This window comes from Myripristis murdjan, chromosome 4 (assembly GCF_902150065.1).
Source record: "Myripristis murdjan chromosome 4, fMyrMur1.1, whole genome shotgun sequence".
NCBI classification, from domain to species: domain Eukaryota; kingdom Metazoa; phylum Chordata; class Actinopteri; order Holocentriformes; family Holocentridae; genus Myripristis; species Myripristis murdjan.
The window spans coordinates 138,713-164,506 of NC_043983.1; the positions used below are offsets into that span (position 1 = coordinate 138,713).

The 25,794-nt window shown below is 41.6% G+C and overlaps 1 long non-coding RNA gene across 1 annotated transcript; it reads right to left on the minus strand.

Moving 5' to 3' along the window:
- Positions 1-25,282, minus strand: LOC115358235 (uncharacterized). The gene is made up of 3 exons (XR_003928167.1): positions 25,179-25,282; positions 24,805-25,051; positions 1-413 (listed from the first exon to the last, which is right to left on the minus strand). It is a non-coding gene; the product is annotated as an uncharacterized LOC115358235 (long non-coding RNA).
- Between the last annotated feature and the right edge of the window lie 512 nt (positions 25,283-25,794).

Genomic DNA, 25,794 nt, shown 5'->3' on the forward strand with positions numbered 1-25,794 from the left:
ACAAAATAGTGTACTCCTAGGTTAAAAGCAGTGCAAAATCAGGTCATAAAATATAAAAACATAAGAAATCACATAATAATAAATAGATTTTTTTTAAAAAACAAACAACGGCAGCAACGTTGAGCAAATGTGCAATAAGTGTGCAGAACAGTCAGAGTTTTTTAACAGCGGGTTAGTTCAGTTCAGTTTGTTCAGTGTGCAAGTGTTCGTTTCAGAGTTTAGTGCTCTCACAGCCTGGAGGAAAAAGCTGTTTATGAATCTACTCGTCTTACAGCAGATACTCCTGAGTCTATTTCCAGATGGCAGCAGGGAGAACAGGCTGTGAGAAGGGTGGTGAGTGTCCTTGAAGATGGCTGCCGCTCTGCAGATGCAGTGCTTCCTGTACATGTCCAGCAGCAATGGGAGGGGGGCACCTATGACATATGATGATTGCAGAGTGGTACAAAAATAGAGTGGTTAATCCTTTGCAAAACCAATAAGCAAGGCTTTTGTGAAATATACAGATTTGCTGTTGTCAAAAACCTTGTCACGTTCTCCAAATGTGGAGATGGCAGCTTTGTAAAGTCTGCTGTCTTCAATGGGTATCATTTAGGCACAACGCTTCTCTGCCTCTGTGGGGTGGCTTCCCGAGTCAGGGATGTCGGGAATCCCGACAGGCCCACAAGATCTCACAATGCTGTTGTCACGGGCACGCAGTGCTTTTGGCTGGCAGCGAAGGTGGAGATTTCCCATATGAAAAGACTTTCTAACTTGATATTTGAGGAAATAAATGTAATAAAAATTGTGAGGACTTTTCAAACGGAATGGTACAAAAAGAAAGACCAGGTTGTGTGGATGTAGTCAAGCTAGCAAGTTGTTGTGTTTTCCGAGTCTACTTTTCTCGGCGGGTAGTGGCAGCGTATGGGTGAAAGAGGGTTACTGCGACCTGCACAACCTGCCAAGGTCTTTGCTGAAGCACGAAACATTCACAGCCCACATCCGCTCTCAGAGTGCCCTGAAGACCATTGGTAAGAGTCGGATAGACACAGTGCTGGATGAGCAGCACAGGCTCCACATCAGAAAAAGATAAAACCTTCTCTCTCTCGCTCTGTCTCTCGTTTATAATGTATTGTTGTTGGTCTTATAGACTGCACTGGAGCTATAAGTCCTGTGTTGTTGAGATACAGGTGATTTCTTGTTGTGATCTTGTCTTTGGATGCTCCTGTGCTGTAAATCCTGCAGAAATGCAGGTGAATGCATGTCTCAGAAAATTAATTGGCAGTAACTGTGTGCGTACTATAATCCGCCAATGTGAATAACAGATTTTATGTGAATAATGAACGAATCTTTGAATAATCATATTGAAATGCCAACTCTGAGTGGACCCAGAGAAAATGTGAGCCGGGTACAGCCCTTCCAAATGCCCTGTGCCGCTGCTGTGTAGGGTTCTGACTATGAGCTCCCTGTCCATTCATACCTGCTCTTGTTGCTTTTCTGCAAGGGTGTGGTCCCTTAGCCTTTGTTTCAACAGACTAACCACAATAACCCCGCTGACTTGTGGCTGGGACAGTGGTTGATGGGCACCAGGGTGTGTCCACACAATAGTGGGCCTACAAGCTGCATCTCTTAGGCCCACTGCTGACCGTGAGATATCCAATTTCTGTGTGTGGCCCCAGGGAGGCAATGCAGGAGACTTAGTGGTTGTCAGGGACCCAGCAGTCAGGCAAAAGAGAGCCGCAGGCATTTTCAATGAAAAACAGGGTTTTATTTACCCAAAACAGAAAAATGTCCAAAACAAAGACTTTACCAACTCAAAAAAATGTCTGGCCATAAAAGAGGTCAACAAAAGAAAAGGAAACTCAAGATAAGCAGTAACTTAGACTGAGCTGAACAAACTGACCTGCTGAATGACACACTGAGGGGGCTTTTATAGTGGGTGATCAGTCCACTAATAGACACAGGGGGAATACACAAGACAAAAAAAACAAAATAGCTACAAAACAAAAACAACAGTTTGCTCACAATCTAACCAGCTACAGAACGCAAAACAAATCATAAAAACAAACATCTAACTTTTAACAAAGTATACATCAAACCAAATCAATTACTACAATTCCCCCCCAGCCGCAGCCCTCACAGTGGTGGAGGCTTACACACTTAGCTCCTCTTTTCACCCTCTATTACAGAGGCTAGCCAGTGGCAGTAACTGTAAGCAGAGAGCACAAGGCAGCATGCAGCATGCACTAACTGCAAGCACTATGACACTACTGCACTAGACGCTTAACACACACCCTGTGTTAGCACACACATACACACAACATAAAACATATCTTTCCTGTATCTGAATTCCAGCTTTATTTCACGAGAAAGAAACAGAGGGGCCAGGAGTCAATGACCATCATTGTAATGGCACTCAGCCTTTCATTTTGCATCATATGCCCTTCAAGTGGCATGGAATCAGAAAGCAAGGACTATGTTTTTCTCGCTCAATTGAATCTCATGATAAGTGCAGTACATGAAAAACAATGACTGGCAATAACTTTAGGATTCTGACAAGGTTTAACTCAGCAGTTCAAGGACATCCTATGTCTTTCATATAATTTCCCTGATATTAGTCCTCATATTTGACTTTATTTGTGTGCTGATGTGTGGGTGTTAGTGTGTTTCAGTGTTCCACACAGCCCTGCCAAACATGTTCTTTATCTGTCTTCCAAGGCTAGTAATATGAGCCAATATCAGTATAGAGTGCCATTGAAACTTCCCAATGTCACACAAAAAAAGATGAGATTTTCCACTGAACTCCATATCCATTGTATAAAGTAGACCATAAGCTGTTAGAAATGCATATTGGTCAAGCTCCTGCACCTTTTATAAGTTGACTGCAAGCATAGAAAGTACAAGCGAATTGCAAAATGTGTCCACCCTGTCATGGGACAATTTCTAAATAGAGTAAATATGTTCTAATCATATATTGATTACAAAATGTACATTTTCAGAAAGGTATTTGGTCCCTCATTCAGGAATATATTTTAGTTTCTGGAAAACATCTCTCAAAAATACAGAAATTATGGAAAAATATGTTTGTATATGTAAAATCTGTGAAAGTTGTACTTTCTTTTCTGAATAAACTCTATAAATAAAGGTATCTGGTCAAACTTTGAAATAATACTGTTTGGCCCTAATCTCTTCAGAGCAAAATTACACAAAAGGTTTTGATAACTTGTGAAAATAATAATTTATTCACGTAAAACATGAACACGACGGGGTGGACAATGACATGACGGGGTGGACCTTGGCATGACAGGGTGGACAATAGTGCCTCATATATATTTAAAGGAAACAATGTTATGGTTTTTGTCAACAAATGTTTTTTGTCAAAACATGACTTTTTTCACCTACTGTATTTTGAATTGTGCACAGGTAGGCTACATTTGGAAATGACACTCAACGACAGCAAAAATAAATAAATAAAACCTTCAACTAGACGAAAAAACGATTAAGATTAATATAGAAGAAAAAGATTAATATAAACAAAACAAAAACATGTTGGTCCCTAAATGTAGGCCTACCACAAAAAGTATAAACATAGGTATCCTTTCAAATGGTTTCTTTCTCTGCATATGTTTTGTTCTCCACTTGACTTCTGAAACACTGAAAAACTTATAAAACTGTTATAAAACTAGACTTGATGACGGGGTGGACAATGACAGGGAGGACGTTTCTGGCTGAAGTTTGCATTTAATGAGCACATGTTGGGCCATTAGCTAGCAACATGTATCAGTTAGGAGGGTGACTGTGTATACTTTAACAAACATATTTTGAATTTCTGAAAAGAATTTATATAGATTCATATTTTGCAATGACAGGGTGGACACATTAAGATTGAACACATTCAAGTTCAATCATAAAATGATGAAAATGTCAAAATATAAATGTTGATATGTACTCTCTCTGCAGGAGCTATTCTTCACTCCATTTGTAAAAGACAAAGCAGTGGTAGTGATGTCACTGATTACAGCAGGTGGTTTCTTATAGTGGCAGTAACCACCTAATGACGGGGTGGACAGCAAATCCAGGGACACATGCAAAACGTTTATTATTGTTATGACATTAGACCATAAATGATCCAATTGACTCATTTTATTCAAGTACTTGATGAGAGCAACAAGAGCATGTAAAAGGTTTGTACATTGTATATCATTTAACTACTTAATACACTCAGTGAAGTTAGTAGAGAGGAGTTTGGGACATGGCAAAATCACATGCATCTAATCATAGAACATTTTTTTTAAATATGAAAAACACCCTTTAAAAGATGTATCTCTGTACCAATGTGTGTTTAAATGTTTGGCCATTTATAATAAACCCTCAGAGTTTTGTTATTTTGCAAATTTTTCATGAAAAGTGAGTGGTTTCTGCCCGGGACACCAAATGGTACCCTATATTGATATTGACTCATTTGCATGTTTAGAATCAGTGCATTTAATACGATACAGAGTGACGTACATGCTTCCATAGACACAGAGGGAACTTTACGTTTGGGGGTTTCAAAAACAAAAAAATCTCACTGAAATATACTGTGTTGTAGGCGCTAAAAGTGGCTTCATTTACATGATAACTAATTTCAGGGTGGACAGGAAGAAAGGCTTGAAGATAGGAGAGACATACACAAATGACTACCAGGCAAAAGAGTTCATACACTACATAGCAGAGGATGAGAGAAGAAAGATGAGGGCGAGATTATCTGACAGCAAGTTCATCTCAGTCATGTCAGATGGATCCCTGGACAGTGCAGTGATGGAAGAAGAAATGGTCTACGTCAGGAGTGCCAGTGAGGGGAAGGTCAAAGTTGATTTTGTCGGGGTTAAAGCTGTCTCAAAGCCAGATGCTACAAATATAGCTGAAGCTGTGTGCAGTATAATGGACAGTGAAGTCAGCCCTGATTGGAAGAACAAGCTGGTGGCCCTCACCACAGATGGAGCATCTGTAATGACAGGAGTAAACAATGGTGTAGTTACAAAACTGCATGCAGACAGACCAAATGTGCTGGGGATCCACTGCATGGCCCATAAGCTTGAGCTCGCCTTTTCAGATGGAATAAAGAAAAATGTGATGGTCAGGAAAGTTGAGGACCTGTTGAGTGGACTCTACACCTTATATCATAAGAGTGGAGTAAACAGGGCCAGCCTTAATCAACACTTCAGGGAGCTCCACATGAAGGCTTTGATGCCAGCCAGAGTAGGTGGAACCCGGTGGCTACCACATCTCTTCAAAGCACTTGACCATTTTCTCAGGGGATATGCTGGCATTGTACGCCACTTAGAGGAGAAGGTATGTTAATTTATAGCCTACTAAAACCAGCAGTGTAGATGGATAATTTAATGTTTGCTTTCTTTTTCTTTTCATCAGTTTTAAATGCTGTCTGTGATATAATGCAGTTGTTTTGCTTGTAGTCCCAGGAGGCCATGAACATTGATGCTGTTCTGAGAGCAAAGGCCAAGGGGTTCCTCAACATAGCCAAGGATGGTGGAGTGCTCAGGTTTTGCTGCCTTCTCCATGACACCATTTGTCAACTGAGCAACCTCTCCAAGTCACTGCAGAAGTCAGTGTCAACCCTGGCTGAAGCTCAGAGCTGCCTGTCCTCCACTCAGGCTGTCATAGAAAAGTACAAGTCAGGGTATGTATCATATATCCTACAATTTATGATTTGATTTTAAGTTGTGTTGGTGTGTTTTCACCTCAGTAATACATACATACATACATACATACATACATACATAAATGAATGAAGAAAAGGACACCCATCCATCTCTGCACTACTGTAGACCTGGGCCTAAGCTGAGAGCAATGCTGGACACAGACACCTATGAGGGAGTCCTCCTGAAGACCACTGAAGGGTGAGACCCTCTCTGACCTCCTGAAAACTCAGCTGTGCTCACCTGACATCAAGGACTTTGATCCAACCAAAGCCATTGACATCTGGCATGCTGACAGTTTGCGCTCACGCAGGCCTGAGTTTGCGCGCACACACGGAACAACAAAAGGAACTGAGTGTGATTCAGATGGAGAAATCAGTTCAGAGAGCTCTGAAGACATTTGATTCAGAAGATTCAGAAGTTTGCACTTTGTGTATACTTTGTTTTGTATGTACACAGACAATAACATGATGAAACAATAAGTTTTGGTGACAAATTCCATCTTAAAATTTATGTTCATCAACTTTGAAATGTTCAGTTGCAGATTTTAATTGTAAGTAGTCATTTAAATGAATCCAAGTAATTAGCAATAAAATTATCATCATCAGCAGCCCTAGCTGAGATGCACTTCTGCTGCATTCAGTCCAGTCAGATTGCATTTTTAAGGTGGTGTGGTGATAATCCCACATTTTGCTTTGTGATTCAGATGGAGAAATCAGTTCAGAGAGCTCTGAAGACATTTCATTCAGAAGATTCAGAAGTTTGCACTTTCTGCATGTACTTTGTTTTGTATGTATTTTCTGTGCATTTTATATGCCAATAATGTTAATAAAGTGATCAGATGAATCCAGCGGCACTCATAATCTCTCCTATTTTCGCCGGAAAAAATTTGGCTAGTAGAAATTCTGATTGGCTGGTAACTTTAGAAAGTTACCAGCCGCATTGGCTGGTGATCAAAAAAGTTAATTTAGAACCCTGGATGCAGTCTCCTGCTCTGTAAGGTCTCTGCTACCCGTTCTCTCTCTCTCTCTTGCTCAAATTAATCTTTAGCCATACAAATCTTCTGTAGCTGGTAGATTTTATAACTTGATTACCTTGCTAATGTGATAACCCTGCTACTTCTCCAGAGTCGATAGACTAGCAGAGCTACTCGCGCTTATGCACTAGCACTAGCCTTAGCATAGCTATTACTTAGCTCTGTGTCGCTGCAGTAAATCCAGCCTTGGACAACGATGGTGTGCAGTGACTGCTCCGCTTTCTCAGATAGGATGTCTCTACTAGAGAGACGTGTCCGTGATTTAGAGCAGCTACTTTCAGCTAGGAATACGCTAGACATCACGGGCACTCCAGATAGCCTGATAGCCGGCCCGCTAGCGCTAGCACTAGCTTAGCCTCGTCGGCAGATGCGGCGGAGTTTGTCTCTGTTCGCCGGCGTGGCGAACAGAGCAATGTTAGACTAGCTTCGCCAGCTGTGGTTCATTGGTTACCTGGGGCCAGAGTCTCCGACATAGAGGATAATCTTAGGGTGCTGGCAGTATCGAGGAAGAAACAGGGGACCCAGGCACACTACACCGATAGCTATAGGAACATTGTTATTTATGTCGGCACCAATAATGCAGGATGAAGCAGTCAGAAATCACAAGAGCTAGCTTAGTTAGGACTTGAGCTAGCTAGAAAGATGTGTCGGCATCGATTAGTTGTCTCTGGTCCCTTACCGGTGAGGGGTAATGATGAGATGTACTGTAGGTTAACCTCGTTGAACCGCTGGCTGGCCCGTCACTGTGCTGAGCATGGTTTTAGCTTTGTGGATAATTGGCCTTCCTTCTGGGGCCGCCCCCACCTGCTGAAAGCGGACGGCCTTCATCTAGGGTGGCCATACGTCCGGATTTAGGCTGGACAGTCCGGAATTTAAATGCCTTGTCCGGCATCCGGCGCAGCCTCAAGCCGGACGCTTATTTGTCCTCCTTTTTGGAGTTGCACTTGAACGCAACGCTGGCCCGGACTGTACATCGATATCAGTCATATTTTTCGTCATAGACTTTTAAATTACAATCCAGAAAGTGCATTAATTGGATGCGCGTTAGTTTTTCTCCTCCTGAGTTGCTGTGTGCTCATGCCGGAGTGCGTGTGTGTGGCGCTGTCTGAAGTCTGAAGTCACTGGCTAACAGCAGCACACTGGCTTAGCTTGTCTATTCAGAGAAGAGGTATCACTTCAGCTTATTTTTCAATCTATGTTGTCACCAGAGGTGGCAAAAGTACTGACATTCTGTACTTAAGTAGAAGTAAAGATACTTGTGTGAGAAAAGACTCTGGTAAAAGTAGAAGTACCAATTCAACTTCTTTACTCAAGTAAAAGTAAGAAAGTACAGGCTCTGAAATGTACTTAAGTACAAAAGTAAAAAGTAAAAATGATTTTTTTTTAATTTATTTATTTTTTTTTACCATTTTACCATTGCATATACCTTTTTTGATAACTTTTTGACGAAAAAAAGTTCAGGGCACACAAAACAGGAACTTTTCCTCTTTTATTAACAACCTGCAAAGTGCTGGTACAGAGAGAATGAAAATCACGCAACATTCTAGTTTTGCTGCAAGCCCAGTTTCACACAATAATCAAGACTGAACTGACCAGAGGTCTTGAATGAGTACCTTAATAACAGCTTTGGTACTCTCAATACTGTATATGACTTTTAACAGATTTTTTCTTGCTTCTCCGACTCTGTTTTGTTGTTGACTAACGTTATCTTCCCTGGCAACTGTCTTCCTCCATGTCTCCAGATTTCTCTTTATGGTTTTCTTTTTCTTAACTGCTCTCGCGCCCCACGCCCTCTCTCCCTTTCCCTCTCTGTGCAGGGTTTCCTCCAGGATTTTTTGAAACTGTGGGGGAGGGCTTCAGCATTAATGTTAATAATTTTTACCACGGATCTTTTGTAGCACAGAGGAGATATGCTGCTCAAACACTCAGTATGTAGTGTTGGTGTATGTTTATGAGTTGTAGAACATAATAAATTATCTTGAAGGAGTAGATGTTGACTCCAATAATATAAAAATATATTAAATTATTATTTGTTTTGAATGAAAAATAAGCCGAAGTGATACCTCCTCTCTGAATAGACAAGCTAAGCCAGTGTGCTGCTGTTAGCCAGTGAAAATACAGCGGAGTGGCAACTCTTCACTTTGTTTCACAATCTATGTCAGTGCGCTGCTGTAGCCTGGAAAGTTTGGCTGAATCTCAGGGTCTGTCTCAATCGAAGGGCTAGATGACTTCTAGGTCGCAGCCTACAGTGCCCACGTAGGAGGCGTCCGACGTAGGTGCCGATATCAGGTATCCCAGAACTAAAAGTTTAGTGAATTGGGACGGTGTAGCCTGCGGAGGATTCCTACGTCATTATTATCGAGGCTTCCCGAAGCGCATTCGAGTGATGCAGCGTAAAATGCCGAAGTAGCTATGTTTCGGAGGTGCGTCGGTGAACACCTGTGCATGAAACAAAACGATAAGCAGCTTCAACGCTCTCAATATGGACAACATTGATTCTGAAGTTTTATGTATTTTATTTTATTTTGTCTTCGTGAAGATGCAGAAAATTAAGATAATTGTTACACCTCACAAATTGCAACAGACAATCCCAATTAAAGTAATTGTACACATGGCTACATTATAACGTACCTGATGCGCTGATGGTTGCTATGGAAACATCATGCAAAATGCCTATCTAACTCATCTAACTAAACGTGCATTTCCAGGCGTTGTTGGGATACAGTTAACAGCTAAACCGAATATATGGTGGTAATTATAGGCATGAAAATTTATAAAAACGTCATGATATAAACATTAAGACGGTCTAAAACATGCTTAATAATTCTAGCAATGGTGGCTGATCCAGAAATTCAACCGGACTGAAAGGTACCTTGGGAAGTAGGCTGTAATGTTGGCTGTGAAGCATCGTGGAGGTGTTTCCTGCAAATTAGTCAGAAATAGGCTGCATCTGTCGGCTGCATTTGCAGGACCCTGCGCGGTAAAACTGAATTTGGACAGCACTTGTCGCGCCGCCGTGATGTAAGCAGCCTACAAATAGGACCTAGGTAGCGTACAGCCTTTGAATTGGGACACAGCCAACATCTCCTCCCTAAGCCCTGAGCCCTGAGCCCTGAGCCCTCACTGACTTAAGTAGTTGCACCTGGAAAATGACTGAGTGCGTGAGGCTGCAAGGGGCTGAAGTGCTATAAAAAGGGAATGGGACAGCCCTTTGTTTGGGTGTCAACAGCGATGCATCATGTTTCTCACAATCGCAGCTACATTTTTTGCTTGGTATTTTTGAGGAGTTGTAAAAACAGCATTAAAAAATGATCTACTCCCACAAAAGGCATTGATGAGCTTGCCAAGAAATAAAAAACAAATAGCCTATGCATTGCCTATCTGCTTATTTCCTTCGTTTCTGAAGGCCATCTTATATAAAATAGGCCTGTTATACTCACATGAGAACTTTTTCTTTTTTGCGGCTTCACTGCTGATTGCACCCTCCATGTTTTTTGTTTTTTTTGATACCATGTAGGATTTATGATTTTATGATTTATGATTTTATATGTGCATGTTTTCTTTCTTTTTATGCTATGCGGGCAGTGCATTTTACATTATTTTATTTTATTTAAATTATAATTGCATTATTCTTTTATTTTATTATTTTATATTATCTTTTCTTATTTTATTATTATTTTATATTTATTATTATTATTATTATTATTATTATTATTTGATCTTATTTTATTTAATCTTATCTTATTTTATAGTGTTATCCTATTGTGTATTGTGTTATCTTGTGATGTGTTATCTTGTGGTGCAGCACTTTGGAAAACGTTGTGTTTGTTAAAATTGTGCTTTATAAATAAAGTGGATTGAATTGGATTGTTTACAAATTCGCTCGTTTCACTTCGCTTTTATAGCGGCCGCCAGCTGGTTTCCCCAGGGGATTCATGTCATACATCACAATGCAATGAACTATGGGTAATTCCCTTACGCTAAGTCTGCAGAGATGCCCACTTACGGAAAGGGTGCATTAAGGGCTCAAAAAGTCCGCGAGAGATCCCTCACGCACTTCATGATTTGTTAATGGGACAACCCTAAGCCCTCACGGATTTAGCGGGAGCGCGCCTCAAAGTCAGTGAGTGTGTGAGGGTGGACATTGGGATTGGGCCTTTCTCTGCCTTTTGTTCTCGTACGGTGCCGGTGCAGGTGTTGTATTTTTTTTCTTGGTGGTAACGAGCCCGCCCGCCCCCACCAAAAAGAGAGAGAGAGGGAGAGAGAAGTAACGAGCCTGTTTTGACAATGTAAGGAGTAGAAAGTACAGATATTTGTGTTCAAATGTAGGGAGTAAAAGTAAAAAGTCGGCAGAAAATTAAATACTCAAGTAAAGTACAGATACCTGAAAAATCTACTTAAGTACGGTAACGAAGTATTTGTACTTCGTTACTTCCCACCTCTGGTTGTCACATGCATACTACTGCTCATTCATTGGTAGCTGAATTGTTAGGTCTGTTTGATAAGTAATTTACATTTTTAAAATAATAATTTAAAATATTGTTACATTTAAAAAAAAAAAAAAGTCAACATGATGCAGGTCAAAGACTAAAAAAGAATATTGACTAAAACTATTGACTAAAACTAGACTAATGTCAAATGCCAAGACTTTTTGTCAACTAAAATGTGACTAAACAAAAAAGAATTCAAGTTGACTAAATATGACTAAAAGTAAAAAAGGGCATTTGACACTAGACTAAGACTAAAACTAAATTGAAAATAGCTGATGAAAGTAACAGTGGTGGACCTGACTCGAAATTATTGTGGGTGTGGAGTCATATGGTGTAGTTAATGTGATTGGTCAGGATATTTTTCACAGCATAGATAATCAGACTGCTGGCTTGGCTTATGACATTGAGACAGTCTCCCTACCCCACCGGCCCGCTCACAATCTCCTGGTCCCCAAATCTGGGGATTATATGTATCTTCAAACCACTCCTTCTACTGTTGTGGTACAATCCTATAATGAAGCACCTTATAAACTACAAAACTATACTCCTAAAGTTATTAAGCCTGTGCTTACTCATCGTCCTAAGCATAAAGGTTTGGGACGGTCAGCTAATCACACAAGATGTTTGGTCCCTATAAATACCTCAGCCAGTGGTGGGTCTTCAGATCTGCTTACCACTGGTCGTGGCAGCAAGAACCTAAAATTTGGTTTTATAAATATTAGATCTCTGGCTACCAAAGCTTTACTCATAAATGATCTAATTCTTGATCATGGATTGGACATGATTGGTCTGTGTGAGACATGCTTGAAACCAAATGTTTTCCTGCCCCAAATGAGGCTACTCCACCTAATTACTCCTATGCCCATGTAGCCCGGGCTCATAAACAAGGCGGTGGGGTTGCCTTAATTTACAAAGATATTTTTAATTGTAACAACAGTGTTTTTTTTTTTTTTTACCTTAGTGACTTTGTATTATGCATGTATATCTTTTGTTGTTTCTTTTCTGTGTTTACAACATCTATTGCACGTCTGTCCGTCCTGGGGAGGGATCCCTCCTCTCTTGCTCCTCTGAGGTTTCTTCCTATTTTTCTCCCTGTTAGAGGTTTTTTTTTAGGGAGTTGTTCCTCATCCGATGTGAGGGTCTAAGGACAGAGGATGTTGTATTTTCCTGTAAAGCCCTTTGGGACAAATTTGTAATTTGTGATTCTGGGCTATACAAATAAATAAAATTGAATTGAATTGAACACCTGAAAAGCCAACTGATAAAACATTCAAGCAAATAGTAGACACTCTCCAACAGCATTTAAAGCCCAAACCACTGATCATTGCTGAAAGATTTAAATTTCACAAACGGAATCAGAGCAAAAATAAGAGCATTTCTGAATACTGTGCTGAATTGTGCAAATTATCAGAACACTGCCAATTTGGAGCGGGTCTATCAGACACTTTGAGGGACAGGATAGTGTGTGGCATGCACTGTGAAACCACACAGAAGAAGCTCCTGTGTGAAAAGGACCTTACATTAGAGGAGGCTCTGAACATTGCAATATCAATGGAAACCGCAGCAAGAGGTGCTTCAGATATACAGCAAAAATCGCTGGAATATGCTACAAATAAAATGTCACTGAACAGAAATGAATGAAAAAAATGTTACCGTTGTGGGAACATGTCACATGACCCTGATGACTGTTGGTTTAAAGACAGAGGGCCCTATCTTGCGCCAAAGTCCCTAAACCCGTTATTTAAGGATTTAGCATTGCGCAAGAGGCGTTCCCCCGCAAAAGTTGCTATCTTGCGCACCTCCCGTTATCCGTAAAACACCTGCGCTACCCACTATATTATGCATAGGCGTGTTTTGGGCGTTACGCCAATTACACCAATCAGTGTGCCAGGTGCCATTGCCTTTAAGGGCAGGCTGCGCTATCCTAGATCCTAAATCCTAAACCCGTGATGGAGAGAGGGAGGTTTTTTAGATTTTCTCAGAGGTTCTATTGAGGCTAAAGCAAGTTGGCTTTATATACTACACACACACATATCGGTTAGTTCCTGAATCCCAGTACCGGGAGTCAGGTTCTGCCACTTGGTTCAGGTTCTGCCACTTGGTTCTTGGTTTCGTGGTTTCATGCTAACTCTCCTTATCTATACAATCATGTATATACTTCAGTTCCATCTGTATATTGTCATATTCATTACCATCTATATATTTCACATCTCATATCTCTTTTCCTTAGGTTAGCCCTTATTGTACATTTTAGTTTTTAGTCTTTATAGTCTTTATTGTATATATTTAGCCTTTATTCTTTTTTATTTAACTTTATTGTATGTTCTACTGTTGCTGCTGGAACACCAGAATTTCCCTGGTTGGGATCAATAAAGTATATCTATCTATCTTTCTATCTATCTATCTATCTATACACACACACATACATTACACACACACACATATTCATAAGGTTCGTGTAGTTGCTAGGGAACCAGGGCTATCTGAGGGGATACATGCAGCGAATGTAGGACCAATGGATGCTTCGAAACCCACAATCAGTTCAACAACAATGCTATGGCAGGGGGGAGCCAGGACGACAGGTCAGCGGGGGGATGTCATCATCACCTTCACAATCCGTGATTGGGTACCAAGCCCCAACAGATCCGAACAGCCTCAATATGAGAGCTGCTGACATGAGAAGGAAAATTGTGATGCAATCAGAAACCTGGAGCCCCCGACAAATACCAAAGCTGAGTTGTCAAGTACCTTCAGAAGATCTGCTAGTAGATGTGAATGTAGCATACGGGCACCATCACTAAAACCAATAAGCTGATACATAGTACAGCAACAGTAATCCTCAAGATGCTGGGGTACAAGATGGGAACAAAATATAACAAGCAGTACCCTCCATGGAAGAGACGATTAGAGGCCAAAATAAGGGCAACACAGAAAGAAGTCAGCCAGCTAGCAGAGCTCCAGAAAGGAAACTTGGTGAACAAAGGGGCACCGAGGAAATACAACAAGCTCTCCATACCTGACGCACTTGAAACTGCCAAACAGAAACTTAACAGCTCTGGCCACCTGACTGAAGAGATACACCAAGGAGATAGGCCAGAAGAATAAACAAGATGCTCTCCACTGAACCAGCCAAGGTGTGTTTTCAGTGGCAAGGAAATAACAACCCGTCAGACCCACCAAGAGCTGAGATGGAAAAATACTGGAAGGACATATGGGAAAGAGAGGCATAACACAACGCCAATGCCCAATGGCTAGTGGACCTGGGAACTGACATGAACATGAACACCTAGTAGGACAAATGAACCAGCTGCTGAGGGATGGGACCCACCCAGAGTGGTTAGCCCAGGACAGGACAGACCTAATCCTGAAGGACCCCCAGAAAGGACCCATTCCATTCAACTACTGGCCAATAACCTGCCTCTGCACAACATGGAAACTCCTATCAGGTATCATTGCGGCTAAGATGAGTGGGCATGTGGCTCAATACATGAGCAGGGCTCAGAAAGGAATTGGCAGTAACACCAGAGGAGCCAAGCACCAGCTACTGGTTGACAGAGCAGTCGCCCGAGACTGTAAGAACAGATGGACCAACCTGTGCACTGCCTAGATTGACTACAAGAAAGCCTACAACTCAAAGCCACACATGTGGATACTGGAAAGTCTGGAAGATCAACAGGGACCTAAGGGCCTTCATTCAGAACTTGATGGGAATATACCAAGGAGATGCAATGTCATCACTGCTGTTCTGCATTGGCCTGAACCTCCTCAGCCAGAACATCACAAAGAGTGGCTACAGATACCAATTCTGAAGTGGGGCAACAATCAACCACCTGCTCTACATGGATGACATCAAGCTGTATGCCAGGAATGGCATACAGCTTGATGTCTGATCCACACCACCAAGATCTACAGCAACGACATAGGGATGACATTCGGATTGGATAAGTGGTGGTCTCAAAGAGAGGCAAGATGATCAGAACTGAAGGGACTGACCTACCAGAGGGTTAGAGGGTTACAAGAAAGCTCCTCACCATGCACGGAGGGTTTCACCCCAAGTCCAGCACCCCCGAGGCTGTACACTAAGCGGAAAGAGGGAGGCCGAGGACTAGTGAGTGTCAGGACCATGGTCCAGGATGAAACATTGAAAATCCAGGAGTACATCAAGAAAATGGCAGAAACCTGATGAGAATGCAGAGGAAGAGGAGCAGACAACAGTGGTACATGGCGTTTACCACTGTCAAGTTGCGGAAGTGGCTGATATCAAGAAGACCTACCAGTGGCAGGAAAACACTGGACTGACAGACAGCACAGAGGCACTAATCATGGCAGCACAAGAACAGGCCCTATGCACAAGAGCCATAGAGGCCAGGGTCTATCAGAGTAGAGCAGACCCAAGGTGTAGGCTGTGCAAAGATGCCCCTGAGACAATCCAGCACATAGTAGCAGGGTGTAAGATGCTAGCTGGATCAGCATACATGGAGAGGCACAACCAAGTGGCTGGGATTGTATACAAGAACATCTGTATCCAGTATGGAATAGAGGTACCCAAATCCCAATGGGCCATACTGCAGAAGGTGGCAGAGAACAACAGGGTCAAGATCCTGTGGGACTTCAGCTTCCAGACTGACAAGCAGCTCCTGGCTAACCAACCAGACATAGTGGTGGTGGACAAAGAGCAGAAGAGGGTGGTGGTGATAGATATGGTGATGCCAGCCGACACTAACATCAGAAAGAAGGAACACGAAAAGGTTGAGAAATACCAAGGGCTGAAAGGGCAGCAAAGATGGATGTGGAAGGTGAAGGCTAGCGTGGTGCCCGTGGTAATAAGAGCACTTGGGGCGGTGACCCCCAAACTGGGAGAGTGGCTCCAGCAGATTTGAGGAACAGTCCAGAAGAGCGCAGTCCTAGGAGCAGCTAAGATACTGCGCAGAACCTCCCAGGCCTCTAGTAGAGAACCCGAGCTTGAGGATAACACAGATTCCACCCCATGAGGGTGAGAGGGACACACACACACACACACACACACACACACAGTATAACTGAATTAATGATTTAATGAAATGGTAAGACCATCTTTAAAGAGCATGAGAAATGGTGAACCATCAAAGACTACTTGTTTCCCATTTGCTTGTAAAACCAGGCAGATAACAAGCTGATATGGACAGTACAGTATCAAGCCATCAAAGCAAAGAAAAAGAAATGGAAATCTTGGCAAGGAATGTCTGGCATTATGTGACTGCTTTGCAGGCAAGCTGCTTTCTAAATGTGGCTTTAATGGATACCCAGAAAGCAAAAATCCATTGAATCAACATTGAGATATGGTCATGGCTTAAGATTGAATCAACGCTGATGTCAGATGTTGAAAATAACATTGAAAGCGCTCGTTATGACCAACATTGAAATAATGTTGAATTTTCAATCAGTCTCAACATTGATTCAATATTTATTCAACATTATGTTCAACATTGAAATAATGTAGAATAGTCAATCAATCCGAACATTGAATCAATATTGATTCATCTATAAATGCATTGAAATTACATTGATTCTACATTGCAACAATGTTATTATTAAAGGACCATTACATCACTTTTCAACCTTCATCTGTAGGTTTTAAATATGCCTCATTCAAGCACAAAATAATCACTTTAGTCTTCATTCATTCATTCATCTTCTAAACCGCTTATCCTCACTAGGGTCGCGGGGGGGTGCTGAAGCCAATCCCAGCGCTCATAGGGCGAAGGCAAGGAAACAGCCTGGACAGGTCACCAGTCCATCGCAGAGCAGACAGACAAACACTGACATTCACACACACTCTCCTACCTAGGGGCAATTTAGCTTCTCCAATTCACCTGACCTGCATGTCTTTGGACGGTGGGAGGAAACCGGAGTGCACGGAGGAAACCCACGCAGACACGGGGAGAACATGCAAACTCCACACAGAAAGGACCTTGGGTGGGAATCGAACCCAGGACCTTCTCACTGTGAGGCGACAGTGCTAACCACTGCACCACCGTGCCGCCCCACTTTACTCTTCTGGGTGTTATATAGTTCTGCAGGGGGTGCTCAAAACTTGTGTACCAGTGACATCACTACGGTTCAAACATATGGCAGTTATTAGAATGAGTGAGCTTGATTTCACTGGTCGACAAGTTTGGAGCAACCCCTACAGAACTAACAACTAAAAAAATAAAGTGATTGTTTTTGGCTTGAATGAGGCATATTAAAAACATACAGATGAAGGCTGAAATGTGCTGAAATGGGCCTTAAAGTATGATTTACTGCAGTGGTTCTCAACCTTTTTATACCAGGACCCCATTTTACAAGGACATTTTTTGGGGGGCCCCACACTTGCAACTGGCACCTCTCTGCGACCACACTGGTTTGCTGAACATCAGGTTGAGAACCGCTACTTTACTGCATTCTCGATGAACGAAAAGAAGAGACCATTCTTTTTATTACTATTTATTTAGTACTTTAAATTGAAAGTCATTTTTGCTGCCTCACCAAACAGCTACAAATACTGGGCTCTCTGCAATTTCTCAACAAGAAATGTTTAGAAATGTTCCAAATTTACCAAACAAAAAAACAGTTCTAAAGCAATAGTCCAGTGCCTAAATGAAAACTGACATGGGCTGAACAAGTCAAATATCTTTCAAGGTAACAGTTTTTATAGTCCCTCTTTTTGTTACTATACTTCCACTGCAGCTCAACAGGTAATCCTTAGGAACTATATGACCCAGTTCAACATGAACAAAACAGACAGGAAAACAACTAATTCTTTTCTTTCCTTGGTACTCCACCACTCCTCACTGGTGGATAATGTAGCCACTTCTTCACAGTCTCGCTGTATGGGAATTCCAGCAACTTGTGGTCAAATTGGTGAACAGCCGCTAAAAAAAAGAGAGACTTGTTATAAAGGTGTGTGTGTCTATCTATCTATCTAGAGAGAGAGAGCGAGAGAGAGAGGCAGTGTAGTTTTTACTGTACTAGATTTTCACTCGGCCTTAACAATGGATGCATCTCCCTCACCATGGAATGGCTCTTTTATCTATGTAGATTATGTTTCATTTCATGGTGAGGAAAACGCATCCAATCTTGTTTAATTGTGATAATCAAATTTAAAATATACATAAATTAACTTCAATAGTTTTTTGAGATGCAGGCTCATCAAACATGCAGTCCTGCATTAGCGTGTCTTTGAAGGCCCTCTTCTGTCCCTTTCCCGCCCAGTTGAAGATGCTGGCTAGACTGTTTGTCACGGTAGAGGATAGCATTCGCTGGATCATCATGTCCGAGTTGGACCCTCCGACTAATGCCAGGCAGGTAATCTGAATAGATAATGGAGAAAGTGGTTAGTGTGCTTAAGTGTAAAGTGTACCATGTCAAATGGACAAGGTATCAGCTAATTTTTTAATTACAAATTTAATGAAGTTTAAGACCTTTTTATTACATCTAAATAAATTAAATGAATGAGTTAGAGGCTACTCACATTACAAAGTTTGTACCGCGCCCAAGCGTTCATGCTCGAGCACATGCACGGTCACGTACGCAGCGCGAACGTGGATACAGTGTAAATCATGCAACTTTCCTCTTGCCTCTTCCGCAAAATCGTTTAATGCATGCAGTGCGATTACCGGCGAATCGCCGCATTGCGCAATCAATAATCAACCATGTTGTCCGTGTTGTCAGCTCTGCTGCTGCAACCGTGTATAAACAAAAGTCGGTTTATAATGAAAGTAGCCTACGGCAGTCTGTGTGCGCGGCGCACCTGTCAGATCCGGCAGACCTGATGCCGGCCGGCACCGGCTGGCACCGTACAGTGCACGGCCACACGGTCAGGTCAGGTCTGCTGGATCTAACAGGTGCCGCTCCGGCTCTCAGTTGGACCTTTCTGAAGGAAGAAGTTACCTCCGAAACTTAAGGTAAATAAACATCCCATGTCTGATTACAAGGTAGCCAACAAAAACGTCTTTTAGTTAAAAGGAAGACATGATGAATGTATTTGAACTAGGCCTATATTGATTAATGATGACGTCGGGCCATGCGTGTGTCGTATTTCAACGTGATGACACACATACCGGGGGCAATCGCGCTTGAGCGCGTTGTAATATGTAATGTGAGCCCCGCACTCCGAACCTGGACGAATTATGAAAATTAAGAACACGCCGTCGTCTGCTCGCCTCAAACACACTAGATCGTGGGATTTCCAGATCGCTATCTTGTCAAAGCGACCGACGAAGTTGAGCGAGCCGCCGTACACATACACATTAGCTAGCATGTTCGCGTTAGCTAGCATGCTAGCGCTAGCTAACGCTAACAAGCTACAACCTCACGGTAATAATTCACAAAGTTAACAATAGTCACACGATGACATGCTGGAAACTCCAGGGGGAAATACACTATGTTTTCATAAGGACTTACCAGTTTGTCTTCTTTTTCTCACTCAGAGGTAATAAAAGCTCTCTCCTGCAGTCTCAGGAGAGAGCAGGTTTCGCGAGCTTCCCACGGCACGCCTACCCCTGCGGGGGTGGGGAGCGGGGGCACAGATGCACATCATACCATACATTGAAACCATGTCTATTTAATGTTGACATTTCAACATTGAAAAACCAGCATCTATACAATGCTGATTCAACAACATTTTTTCAAATGTTGAAATGGTAGCTGTAATTAAACATTGAATCAACATAGATTTATCAACCTCAACCAAAAATAACCAATTTGACCAAAATTCAACGTTGAATCACTGTATTTTGCTATCTGGGTATTTATACACACACAATGGCCGAGAAACCTCTAACACTTACATTCCCACCACCACTGCCACGGGACACACTCGGCAGGCAGCACACAGACACATACACACAGACACACAGTTGCATGGCAGACACGTGCATATAGTCTTCCATCTAAACTTTTATACCTAGGCACAAACACACAAACTGTCAACAGTCTCCTCACTCAGCTCTTAAACACACATGGCAGTAATAACCTCTCCTTTATCATTTGTAGATATTTATCTTACACTGTTTAGGGTTCTTTATGTCAGAATCATGGGGAAGATTGACTCCACCATGTTGATTTAAGAGAACATTTACATGAGCAACTCTGCCTCGTCTTGCTTCTTTGTCTCCTCATTTTCTTTCCTAACCAGAACCACGTTCACTCTTTGAACAAGAGAGAGTGCAGCAGTGAGTGGGTGTTTACAGAGCTGAGCTCAAGCCATACTAATAACTGCACCATATTAACAGGACACAGAAAAGCCATATTAGTGGGCTGAAGTTAAATAAACCAACGGTTTGCCAGAGGCTTTGCTTGGTGTTCTGAATGATTACCTTATTGAAATTACTTGGGAAGTGTATGCATTTGATGAAGCTGTAAAAGGTTCTGTACTGAGGTTTGTGCCTCAATGTAATTTTTTCCAGGCTTCGGCATCAGACCAATTGAAATAAACTCTGGACAAGAGTGCTCTGCATGTTGATTGGTTCAGTGGGTAGTGGAGGAAAGAATATGCTAACTACACAACAACACTTCTTCTGCTAAAGTCAAACATGGAAATCCAGTTAGAAATCCCATATATTTATATATGGGCATTTTTTCCCATATAGAAGTTTTATATTTACACAGACTCTTTATGCTTGATGCTTTTAGATGACACCCATCCAGAGTGACTTAACAAGAGGTGAGCAGGTAGTGGTTCAGTGTCCTGCTGTCTATGGATTGACTAGATCAAACTAGCCTTGGCAAACCTCCCCTATTTTCTTGGACTTAAGATGGAAAGAATTTTTGAGTTTCCCTCCCTGCTTTTAACCACCCTGCAAAATATATTTCCAAAGGGAAAGAGTGAGGGCAAAAAAAGTAAATATGGAGGTCTCAGAGGCCACATTCAGTCACTAACAAGTTGTTTCTGTTCAAATTCAGATGGACAACTGGGGAGACCAATGAGAGGACAGTGGGTGGTTTTAATGGAGGTTTACACTGACTGTTGGATATTCTGACTTACACGATGGAAATTCCCTCCTCTATGCTGAATGCTTTCCATTGCATGGACACCAGCAAGAAGATAGAAAACCAATGACTTGTCCTCTGACAACAAATCTACCTGCTTGGCTGCTAATGAGAGTCAGTGTCAACAGCTAAAGTCAGCCACTCAAGGTCTGCTCATCAAATTAAAAGGATGCACTGCTATAAATATGTCCCATCTTAAAATAACATAGATTGCTAGACTGAAGTTATATTTGTTTTAAAATAAAAATCCAGTCAGAGAGAAAGATTACACTGGTCAACAACAAATTTATGGTAAGTTTTTTGAGCTGATTTAGGATAATTTTGGTGTGCTGAATCCAAAAATCACATTGGTTTTGCTCAATCAGGTCAACTTTCTGAACTATGCTACATATTGGCTTTTTAACATTTTTGCTTACATTTATGAGCATTTTCACGTCATATGATACAAAATTCTTTCATATTTCTTGCAATAAACAAATTCTGAAGATTTTACTTTTTATTTGTGTTGACCTGAAGATGGCAAATTTTTTGTTGGGGCAACAGTCCGGCTTCACCAAGTACCCATGCTTTCTGTGTATGTGGGATAGTAGGGACACTGCTCAGCATTACACAAAGAAGGACTGGCCGGTGCGGCAGGAACTGGTGCCTTGCAGAGCAAACAATGTCATCAACATTCCTCTGGTAGACAGAGACAAGATTCTCTTCCCACCACTGCACATAAAGCTCGGCTTGATCAAACAGTTCACCAAAGCTCTAGATAAGGATGGTGGCTGCTTTGTACGGTGGCCGAGAACCGCCAAACGCGCCGCAACGGCCAAATGCGTCTCAGTTACAGAAACCAGCTTCAAGTACAGAAACGATCCAAATTCACAAACTCAAACACAAGTCTAAACGAGGTGCAAAAAGAGGAACGTGGTACAAATGAAAAAAAGGTGCTGCAAAAAACAAAGACAACCTCGTCATCATCAAACGCACTGCAAATACAGAAACGATCAAAGCACAAACTGATTCAAACCAAGAAACCATCTTCAAAAGAAAAACGCTTCATAACTCCAAACCTGCAGGGGGCGCTCTCAGCGTTAACAGCTCAATGGAGAGACACACGGGATGGAGAGAGAGATAGAACAGCTGACTGAACCACGGTGTTTCAGCATACAGCGGGAACGGTAATGTGACTTTTATTCAATTATATTTATATATGTTTATATCACTGTACAACGCTGCACATTACGTGACGTTTATTTTATCATATTTTACACCAGATGTTACAAGGCTGCACATTTGCATGTAGATTAGCCTGCTTATTAAGATAAGATGATTAGAAATTGATATAAAACAAAAAGGTGGCCGAGAACGGCCAATCCCTACAAATAAAAATAAAAAAAACGCTGCGATGCAAATATATACAGTACAGGCCAAAAGTTTGGACACACCTTCTCATTCAATGTGTTTTCTTTATTTTCATGACTATTTACATTGTAGATTCTCACTGAAGGAATCAAAACTATGAATGAACACATGTGGAGTTATGTACTTAACAAAAAAAGGTGAAATAACTGAAAACATGTTTTATATTCTAGTTTCTTCAAAATAGCCACCCTTTGCTCTGATTACTGCTTTGCACACTCTTGGCATTCTCTCCATGAGCTTCAAGAGGTAGTCACCTGAAATGGTTTTCACTTCACAGGTGTGCCTAATCAGGGTTAATTAGTGGAATTTCTTGCTTTATCAATGGGGTTGGGACCATCAGTTGTGTTGTGCAGAAGTCAGGTTACTACACAGCCGACAGCCCTATTGGACAACTGTTAAAATTCATATTATGGCAAGAACCAATCAGCTAACTAAAGAAAAACGAGTGGCCATCACTACTTTAAGAAATGAAGGTCAGTCAGTCTGGAAAATTGCAAAAACTTTAAATGTGTCCCCAAGTGGAGTCGCAAAAACCATCAAGCGCTACAACGAAACTGGCACACATGAGGACCGACCCAGGAAAGGAAGACCAAGAGTCACCTCTGCTTCTGAGGACAAGTTCATCCGAGTCACCAGCCTCAGAAATCGCAAGTTAACAGATTTGAGATCTTTGGTTCCAACCGCCGTGTCTTTGTGAGACGCAGAAAAGGTGAACAGATGGATTCCACATGCCTGGCTCCCACTGTGAAGCATGGAGGAGGAGGTGTGATGGTGTGGGAGTGTTTTGCTGGTGACACTGTTGGGGATTTATTCAAAATTGAAGGCACACTGAACCAGCATGGCTACCACAGCATCCTGCAGCGACATGCCATCCCATCCGGTTTGCGTTTAGTTGGACCATCATTTATTTTTCAACAGGACAATGACCCCAAACACACCTCCAGGCTGTGTAAGGGCTATTTGACCAAGAAGGAGAGTGATGGAGTGCTGCGGCAGATGACCTGGCCTCCACAGTCACTGGACCTGAACCCAATCCAGATGGTTTGGGGTGAGTTGGATCACAGAGTGAAGGTAAAGGGGCCAACAAGTGCTAAACACCTCTGGGAACTCCTTCAAGACTGTTGGAAAACCATTTCAGGTGACTACCTCTTGAAGCTCATCGAGAGAATGCCTAGAGTGTGCAAAGCAATAATCAGAGCAAAGGGTGGCTATTTTGAAGAAACTAGAATATAAAACATGTTTTCAGTTATTTCACCTTTTTTTGTTAAGTACATAACTCCACATGTGTTCATTCATAGTTTTGATTCCTTCAGTGACAATCTACAATGTAAATAGTCATGAAAATAAAGAAAACGCACTGAATGAGAAGGTGTGTCCAAACTTTTGGCCTGTACTGTATATATAAATGTAGCACTTTCTTAGTACCTAATGCCTTAAGATACAGCGCCCTGGGTTCTTTTGCTTTACTGACTTCTAAGAAAGTTACTTGTTTTTCCCCACTTATTTAAATAAAGTAACTGGTTTTACCCCTTTTTTAACAGAGTATCATAATGATTTTAACCAACTTCAATTATTTTAAACAATCACAGATGAAATCAGAATAGGAGTGTATGACTAATATATGATAGCCTTTTAAACTCAACTGTTAACTTATTCTATGTATTACACTGACACAAAGGTAAATTCTATGAAATTATATTTATTCACAGATAAAAATAAATTAAATTAAATTCACATGAATTGTCCTTTTTTTTATAATTGTTGTGTAGTTTCCTCAACAGACAAATGTTCTATCCCACCTCTGGAGATATTCAAGTAAGAGAAAATAAAATACAGGTATAGGTAACCTTTAAACCTGACCAACACTCTCACAATAACCAGGTAAACAGTGTGTATGAAAACCCTTTAGAATCAACACGGGAGGATTTAACCTCAATTACTGACCAGTCCGACAGTAAATTCACACCTTTAACCGTAGATGAACCACCACACCTCATCAAACAGCAGAAATATTCTCTTTTTTACTCTTGTGGATCCACACCAAAACAAAGACAAAAGCCGGCAATAAAACAAATAAATTAAAACAAAATAACCCCCCGTTGCAGGCCTGATAGCAGCTAGCGTGCGTTGTGTGTGCGTGTGCTCTTCACTCTCGCGGTGCGTGTGACAGTGGGTTACTCACCAACCCAGAGAAAAGTCCAAGTCCTTACTCCGATGGCACAGAAACAATCCCGCCTCAGTCTCAAGATGAGAGAAAGTCAAAATATCCCGTCTCGGCGGTGATGACGATGGAAACAGCTGGTTTCCTTCGGTGTCCTAGGCGCTGCCGTGCCCCTCCGCTCCCCAGCGTGCTATCCGGAGTCCTCAGCGGGCTTCACAGTCCATACAAAGCCATGAAGTACTCACTCGCTAGCAAAGCGCTAGCCACGCTGTAAGCAGGCAGTCCACACAGTTAAGCATAAGCATAATGCAATACAAACTTGACAAAATACTCTTAGAAGTACAACACACTTCTTTTGAAGGAACTAGAGTGGCTAAATATTACAGTTAGCTTACCTTTATGGCTAATAGCCACTAGACACAAAAACACACTCTGCTACTGCGGTGTTCCAGGCGCACACACCCACTTGCTATGCTCGACTGAGCAGCGCAGCTCGCTTATCCCGCCCCTTGACCAACCAGAATTTGAGAAACATGATGTGTCTCTATACTGACCAACCATAAAGCAGGAAAAGAAAATACACAGGTAATCAGGATAATATGTCACACATCGTGTTAAGGAACGTACATTTCAGTCAATCTATGCAAAACTCAGTTTTTAAGGTGACATACCCCCTCACAACAACACTGTAGAGATTTTTCTTGATATACATACTTTTCTTGGTACACATCAGTTTATTCACAATACTTCCACTCTGAGAATAAACCCAGGCGGTTACATAAAAAAAAAAAAAAAAAAAAAAAAAAAAAAACAGCGACGCAAATGAAAAAGCAAAGATGCAAACAAAAAAGCCACAACGGAAGTGAACCGGGGTCTATTATTACCGATGTACAGGTGTGTTTTTGTGTGAGAGAAGAAGAAGAAGAAGAAGAAGAAGAAGAAGAAGACCGAAAAAGTAAGTGAATTATTTTTATTTTTATTTTATTAAAGTGTTATTAATGTCGCTACGTT